The 9,174-nt window shown below is 32.7% G+C and overlaps 1 pseudogene across 1 annotated transcript; it reads left to right on the forward strand.

Moving 5' to 3' along the window:
• The first annotated feature begins 949 nt into the window (after positions 1-949).
• Positions 950-8,804, forward strand: LOC143239288 (uroporphyrinogen decarboxylase-like; annotated as a pseudogene). The gene is made up of 2 exons (XR_013021104.1): positions 950-1,089; positions 5,903-8,804. The product of XR_013021104.1 is annotated as a uroporphyrinogen decarboxylase-like (transcript).
• Positions 8,805-9,174: the final 370 nt, after the last annotated feature.

The raw sequence follows: 9,174 nt of genomic DNA on the forward strand, positions 1-9,174 counted from the left end.
ATGGCACACAGTATGAACCTAAGAACTATATGAACATAAGCTATAGCACATAATATGAAAGGTTGTGACAGTCACTTTATATTGAATTATCCTGTTTCTCAAGAAATTAAACCTGGGATTATTGAAAACGGCGGAAATATTATGATAATGACCATCAGATATCTCAGAAAAAGAATAACTGACATGTCTTTGTTATTGTTTTCCAAAAGAAAGAGCCAGATTCATACAACAATTATCTAGTGAGAAACAGTTTATCTTATTATATTACAGTCAGTGGTAACGTGAACACGAATTGGGATTCGTTTTGAACAACCTATTTCGTACACTAATAACATTTATGAAACTAATAGCATCAACCTTAGAAAAACAGCAAGTTAACTCATGTATACAATTTAGCATCTGATGTCATACTTGAATAACCTTTTTTAACACTAGAAAACGACGAACCATATAAGGAACTAAGAATCTGGCTAGGTTACTCTCTATATAATTGAGAGTAAGGATTTGAATTTGGTGTGTCTGGATTTTCAGAAAACATTTGACAGTCTGCCATGTAAAATGCTTCTAAAATAATTATTTGCATAGATGCATTGAATAAGTTAGCTAATTGGATAGAAGAATGGGTAAATGGAAGAAAGCAGAGGGTTGTTACAAAAGGAGTTCAATCAAACCGAATTAATGTCACAAGAGGGAGTCACCTCCTGGCTCAGTTTCAGGACCCTTGTTCTTTTTAATTTTTTCAATGACAAAGATTAACGAATAGTGAATAAAATATTTAAATTTACAAAATATATTAAAGTTTTTGATAGGCTTGAAGAGAATACTGCTAATTTAGCTCATTTAGTGAGTTGAGTAAATAAATAGCAGATGGTCAGTGATGTCGAGAAAACCCACTTGTAGAGAAATATATATGCGTTTTTGCATATATAAATAGCAGATGGGTTTTAATTATAATAAATGTAGCGTAGTGTATGTGGGTTATCGTAACCTGAAGTATAAGTATAATTTGGATGGGAATAATCTTAACAGTGCATGAAAGAATGGGATCTTAGTCTCTAAAGCCATTTAAGTAGTATGCTGTTGATAGTGGTAAGGCAAATAAGATTGTAGCTATAGAAATATTGAATATAAGAAAAAAGTGGTTATAGTTTCATTGTACATTCGGAATATTGTGTTTAGTCTTGGGCCTCTTACCCCAGAAAAGACATCAAATTATTAGAAATGGTTCAGACAATGGCGCCTGGAATGGAGTGGTTTGTCATACGAGGAGAGGCTAAAATATCTTAAATTGTTTTCTCCTAAAAAAAGAAGAATCAATTGGAAGATTTGATTGAGGTGTTTAATATTGTAAAGGGAATTGATAATGTTGATGTATCATCTTACTTCATACTTAACAGTGAGAACAGTATACATTTATATAAAATCTGGACAAGGTTGGATTCATCTTCAGCTAAAACAGTTTTATTTTTGTAATAGGGTGGTTTATATTTTGAATGGGTTGGTTTCAGATGCAGTACATTTAAACTAGTTTAAGAAAAAGCTTGATAAGCAAATCGATGATAAGAGTTCAGCTATGTTTTTAAGATGATAAGAGTTAAGCTATGTTTTTAAGATGATAAGAGTTGAACTATGTCTTTAAGATGATAAGAGTTAAGCTATGTTTTAATATGATAAGATGATAAGAGTTAAGCTATGTTTTTAAGAAGATAAGATGATAAGAGTTAAGCTATGTTTTTAATATGATAAGAGTTAAGCTATGTTTTTAAGATGATAAGAGTTAAGCTATGTTTTTAAGATGATAAGAGTTAAGCTATGTTTTTAAGATGATAAGAGTTAAGCCATGTTTTTAAGATGATAAGAGTTAAGCTATGTTTTTAAGATGATAAGAGTTAAGCGATGTTTTTAAGATGATAAGAGTTAAGCCATGTTTTTAAGATGATAAGAGTTAAGCTATGTTTTTAAGATGATAAGAGTTAAGCTATGTTTTTAAGATGATAAGAGTTAAGCTATGTTTTTAAGATGATAAGAGTTAAGCCATGTTTTTAAGATGATAAGAGTTAAGCTATGTTTTTAATAGCTGAGCCCACCGAGGGGAATCGAATCCCTGATTTAGCATTGTAAGTCACATAATGTATTATGTGTTGTTCAAAATATTTTGTTTGCGTATTGGTATGATTGATTTTTTTTTGCAGAAAGTGTAATTTTTTTATTTGATTTTCAAAATGACTGTCATCCATTTGCGCTGATGCTCTTATAACTTTTAAGTTATTGTCAAGTTAAATGTATTAAATAACTTTTTACTTACTTTCATCAGGCTAAATGAATTTGTACCCGTTGTGGGCAGACAAACCACAGTTAACCCATTATGTAGCTTTGTACTTAATTCTAAACGAACGAATCTGTAAAGTTACAAAGGAACCTAAACTTTCCTATGGTTTGCTCATTTTCGCCTTTTTTAATTGGAAAAAATTAATCACAAGTTGTAATTCTAAATTATAATCTACTTTATTAGGAAAAAAATATGCATATTCTAAAATAATTATGTGATTATGTTATGTGCTGTTTGTTTTATCTTATTTTGAAGGACACGTCCCTTCTGATATGAATGTTTATATTGAGTTTGTACTTGATGTGTGGGTTAGTTATTTTGATAGCAACCTCGGGACGTTTGATAACTCTGATCTTTATTCACCTGCTATGTTAGGCCAGTTTTTAAAAAAATACATGTTTAACATCCCTGCCTTCATCTTTTTAAGCAGCCTTTATTTCATGTTTTTACCTTTGTTTTTTGTTTTTTTCATTCAAAGAAACAAATACTTCTGAATAAAAATGGTAAACAAAGTTGATTTGTTTTACCTTTTTTTTATTGTAAATTCTGTCTCATTCCACTGGAGAAATTGAACAGATTATTTCTTTAAATATAAATCCTTTCAAAACAAGCAACAATCATGAAAATAAAAATATGCCAACTTTCTTTGAAAGAAGGTATTTAAATGCAAGTAACTCTGGTATATGAATAACTTTTCTACTGATTTCTGTATTGTACAGCTCATATTTTATAATGAGCTTAAATTTCAATGCATAAGGAAGATGATTATTTATTGCAGTTTACCCTTCATTTATTAAAATGTTCTTTTAGAACATATTGTTTCATTACTTGTTTCCCTAGTTCTACATTCAGATAACTATAGAGATTTGTGGTTCTCTGTTTTTTGTACAGTTGTTTCCATAATCTTGTGTAAACTCTTATTCTTCTCTCTTCCGACATTTTTTCTAAAGCTTTTTTTATTTTGAAACTTGACAGTTCTCTCCTCAGAAACAACTGATTGGTTCACTAGTTTTCTGATTCATTGTGATTTATTTAACAATTGATTATGGACCCTACTAAGAACAATGCTACTTTAGATTTATTATTCCTTCTAATAAGTGAGTGATTGATCCAGTAGAGGTTGGAGAACATCTGGATGCAAGTGGTTGTTGCTCTATTAGGTTCAACATTTTGTAACATATGAAGATAAGAAATAATAATATTTTGATTACAAATGAAAAAAAAAACAAATTTTTGAAGAGATGATGCAAGAATTGTGTGCTTTGAATTGGGCAGTTGAGTTGAAGATAGTGGTTAGTTGAATGTTCAAGATAGTGGTTAGTTGAATGTTCAAGATAGGCATGTTTCCTATAGACAAAACAAGTGGCTACCAGAAAAAAAAACACACCATTATAAATATAAAAAACTTAAATTCACTTGAGTCTTGGAGAAACTTGGAGGTTTATAGAAGGTCAGTGTAGTTGGTTGGATGAGAGATTATGGAAAGGTATGAAACAATGTTGACTGGAAACATTAAAGTAAATTGTGAGAATTTATTCAAATATATTAAGGGCTAGCAAAACATTAGTATTGAAGTATGGCTTTTGAAAGGTGTTACAACTGCAATAGTTTTATTGTCTTAAAATGTTCTACAGTGATATGTGTACACTTGATGTCCATCTTTACAGAGTTGTCACAAAATGTTGTACGTGCTCTTACATAAGTGAACCATTTAATTAAAATTGGGTCACATTTTTTTATGCTTAAAATGTTGATGACTATAGATTTCTCTAAATCAAACACAACATGAGATCTTATTCTAGAACCCATTACAAACACACCACTTGTATACAAGTTAACAGACAACATGATGTGTCATTAGTGGATAATATTTGTGTGAACACTTGATATTGTTCTTTTCAATACTTGTTTGATTATATGGCAGCAAAAGGTTGTGTAAAATGACCCAGACATATATCTGTTTGGTAAACTTATTGTAAGTTTGATCAAAGTAAGACTTTAACTTTTGTTTCCGAGTTGTAAAAAGTCTTCATATGATAGCAAAACATGAATTTTGTTTATTGTCCGTGGATAGTAGAATTATGTAAAACCTGTTATTAAAACCAATGCAACTATTATGAAGCTAAGGTTCACAGCCAGTGTTATTGGATAGCTATCTTATTAAATTCTACTTCTTCAATTTTACTAATCAAATTTAAACAATATTCCTCAACCTGAACAGTTGCTAGATAGAAGCTAGATAGAACAACATTACATTAATTCTGAGCTATTTAAGATAAAAAACAAAGAGCTTTGAATAAGTAAAAAGCTTGTCTCGATGTTACCTACTCCAGGGCTTTGAAAGTAAGTTGAGGATTGGATATGTGAACCATTCATAACTTTGTTCTTGTTGTCAGCTAATGTTACTTTTCTTTTTAATAGGAAGTGATAAAAACTGCCTTACTAATTATAGACCCATTAGTCTTACATCAGTTGTGGGAAAGTTTTGGAAGTCTATTGAAATAATTTTTGTAAAGTCACTTAAACTTTAGACTTTTAAGAATAGTCAAGATGGTTTCACTTGCGCAAAATCTTACCTTACTGAGATTTGACATTCTTTGAAGAGGGTACAACGTGTAGGGAAGGGTATAGATATGAATGTGGTGTATCTTGATTTATAGAAAGCATTTAATTAGGTAGTGCATAAAAACTTTGTTAAACAAGTAATATCTGTAGCTGTGTAGAATATGTTGGCTTATTGGGTAGAACATTGGGAGAAAGCAGAGTTATTATTACTTTTCATACTAACAGTACATGTATACTAATTTTGTCACCCTCAGAGTAACAGTAAGTGCACACTGTAACTGACTGCCACCCAGTGTTCTAAATAAATAGTTTGATGTCCTGTGGAGAATCACATTTCCCCAAACCATTAGAGAAACCAGATGACTTGTCTCTATAAAAAGAGACTCCAAATATGAAGAAAGAACTTGGTTATGTTTTTGATGCTATTACCTTAACCTGTTGTAGGTGTTTGAATCTAGTGCTGACTTCCTTGGTCCACAACTCTTTGAGATATTTGCTCTTCTATATATTAATAGTATAAGAGAGAGTGTAAAATCCAGACTACATTGTGTCTGTTGACTACCTCGTTAGTCAGGTTGAAGCTGGTGCCCAGACGTTGTAGGTGTTTGAATCTAATGCTGACTTCCTTGGTCCACAACTCTGAGAAATTTGCTCTTCTATATATTAATAGCATAAAAGAAAGTGTAAAGTCCAGACTACATTGTGAAGGACTTGATCAAGTTCCTATAACTATATGAAACCAATAGAAATAGTCAGTTTAAAGCTGAGATTTTTGTAAGTTAAACTTTATTCACAGTTGTAATGTACTTATTACCTGTTCTGTAGTAGTATCTTTACACATTACAGATCTGTGGACTCAGCAGATAGCCCTTTGTGGCTTTGCTATATGAAACACACACATTATGGTCATTTCCTTCAATGCTATACATTCATTACAAGTATTTATTGTTTTGTTTTTCTTCACATATAATCATGAAATTTTAAACATTGCATGATATTTTTTTATAGATGGCCCAGAACTTCTCTTCTCTCCTGAATGATGCCATATTGCGGGTAGCTCATGGTCAGAGGACGGAGTTCACTCCAGTTTGGGTAATGAGACAAGCAGGACTGTACTTGCCAGAATTTCGTGAAATAAGAAAAGATTTCAGTTTTTTTTAACTTTGCATGACCCCCTGAACTTGCTTGCCAGGTCACATTACAACCAATAAATCGTTTTAATCTCGATGCAGCCATAATATTCTCTGATATTTTAGTCATACCACAAGCACTAGGCATGGCAGTCGATATGCTTCCTGGTGTAGGCCCACATTTCCCCAAACCATGAGAGAAACCAGATGACTTGTCTCTATTACAAGAAACTCCAAATATGAAGAAAGAACTTGGCTATGTTTTTGATGCTATTACCTTAACCAGGCATTGGCTTGAGGGTAGAATTCCCCTTCTGGGATTTTGTGGAGCTCCTTGGACACTTATGGGATACATGATTGAAGGTGGGGGAACAAAAAGCATGTCTAAAGCCAAACGTAGGCTGTATGAGTGGCAAGTGTGGACTGTGATACAACTATGAATTACGAAAACTTTATTTGATGACTGGTGAAAAAGCTAATTTTGTCCAACAGCTGAACATTACTGCAAAGAAAACAAACAACTTGGACTTTAAAGCTTTGTTTTTTATTAGGTAATGCACCAAGCCGTCTAACGGGACATTGTGACTTTTACGAAAATCTCAAAATTCACTTTTTTCCATTCAATAGAACATGTCCACTGCAACCAACGGATCAAGGTGTCATTGCAACGTTTAAAGCTTATTATTTTAAGCGAACATTTTCTCAAGCAAGAAAGGCTACAACTAGAGAAGCTGCACTATCTATGACTGAATTCTGGAAAAATTACAACATCGGAAGTGCTGTCGAAAACATCAACAAAGCATGGTTCCAAGTTAGCAAGAGTAACACGAGAGCGACGTGGAAGCACGTTTTGCCTGATGGCGCAAGTCATTCCTGCGGCTTTGAGTCCGAAATTAGGGATGTTTCCGAAGACGTCATCAAAATTGGACACACTATTTATTTCGAGTCTTTGGTCGTGGCTAATGTTTGAGAGTGCATTTACGCACATTCTCAAACTCTCGACAATGATACGCTCTTTAATTTAGACTAAGATTGGGCATATCAGGAAGAAGAAGAAAGTCCAGAGTGTAACGAAGGTGCTAGTGAAGAGCAGGAAGTATGATTTATCCTACGGAAACTTGAAACAATGTTTAGGGCAGTGGAAACTGCTACATATTTAATTATGAATCATGATTCAGACCTGGAGTGCGGTTATAAAATGTCATTCGATGTTACCGAGAATTGAAATAAAGAAAAAGAAAATGATGCAACCAAGAAGAGATAGATTTTCTTTAATCAGTAACATTTTAATTTTTTTATTTTTTCAAAATAAAATATTCTTTTAATTTTTCAAAATTACAAAAAATTCAAAAGTTTACAAATTAATATCGCTTTTATTTTACCTCATAACTATTTCTATTTTTCTAACTAATCAGGCTTAATTATTTCTACTATGAAAAAATCCCTTATGATACCCACGTATCGTTATTTTTCCTATTGAAACTATTCCCCGTTCAATGCTGATTCAATCAATGCGGTTGTGTTTCCCACGCATTAACCGCCCTGTACGATGTATTCCTGTGTATTCCATTCTGTAGTTTTGTACCTATCAAGAATAAGACTAATCACATAACCTGTTAGTTTACCGTTAGAAGCGTATAAATGTAGAGACGAATTGACATCAATAACCTCGTTTCATTCCTCGACTAGTAGCTGAAGTGTTTAGATGTGAGAAGTCATCGCTGCCATGTTGTCTTCATCGATCAGTTCAATCCTAGCGTCTCAGTTGACCCTAGAAAAACCAAAATTCTTCAGCGAGGAGGCGTGTTACTGCAGCTTTCAACACTCCAGGACCATGCATATGTATGTAAACCATGGAAAGTAGATATTAACGTTCAATGCTCTCCTGCCTAAAGTTCACGTTGCCTGTATTCGATATTTATTAAGAACGTTCATTTGTCTTAACTCCTGCTGGAATTCGACATTCTCTGGAAACAACAACTTTCACGTAACTCCATGCTGCTCACAGAATTCATTCCAAGACCACAACATTGCCAACTAACTTTGTTAAAGTTGTGACCGAAGACAAACAGGTAGCTGATTTTATACTTAAACACGGATGTACCCTACAGTATTTTCATTTTAGTGCCGAACGCCCCCAACATCGATCAACTAATCTTCAAAATGTCAAGTCTGTCAATCAGAGTACTTCTATTCCAGTAAGCTTCTCATCTTCATGTTTGCCAATTATCTCTGATGCAAGCAGGAATACTTTAATTAATGCTAAGAAGAAAGACAATGATACTCCGACCTACGTAGACGTTACCTTTCAGCAGCGACTCAAGCCAAAGAAGACAGCATCCTGCCAAACTCAACCCACGCTCCTTAAGACTGCAGACGTATCAACCGCAACAAATATCAACATCACGTTCAGCAAGAAGACTCAAACTTATACATCAAGCTGGGAATGAGAGATTATATTAATGTACTTATCGTGTGAAATAAATGTTAAACATATTATATTTATAATACTATATCTAGTCCCATGAAAACTTTCAACAATTAGAATAATGTATAGCAATAATATTCAAACCACTTCAATTTCGACATGTCTGTTGCATACGACGCTTTTCATTCATCAATAAAGTGCATTTTTTAAAAGATATGCCTAATGGTAATATATGGTAAAATTAAGGATATTAGTGTGAAGATAAAATTGATTTTGGTTGTTATTAGTGGATATAAAAGAAAGGCCTTTTAGTGGGAATTTCTTAAAAACCACAATAGTACTGATGAAGTAAGTGAGAATCTTCACAATCAGATTAAGATTCAGCTCTTAATGAAACCATGATGGAACATATATATTGGGTAATATTAAAGTCAAACCATGATGGAATATATATATTGGGTAATATTAAAGTCAAACCATGATGGAACATATGTATTGGGTAATATTAAAGTCAAATCATGAGGGAACATATATACTGGGTAATATTAAAGTCAAACCATGATGGAACATATGTATTGGGTAATATTAAAGTCAAACCATGATGTAACATATATATTGGGTAATATTAAAGTCAAACCATGATGTAACACATGTATTGGGTAATATTAAAGTTAAACTATGATAGAACATATGTATTGGGTAATATTAAAGTCAAACTATGA

The sequence above is a fragment of the Tachypleus tridentatus genome, chromosome 13 (assembly GCF_004210375.1).
Source record: "Tachypleus tridentatus isolate NWPU-2018 chromosome 13, ASM421037v1, whole genome shotgun sequence".
Lineage (NCBI taxonomy): Eukaryota > Metazoa > Arthropoda > Merostomata > Xiphosura > Limulidae > Tachypleus > Tachypleus tridentatus.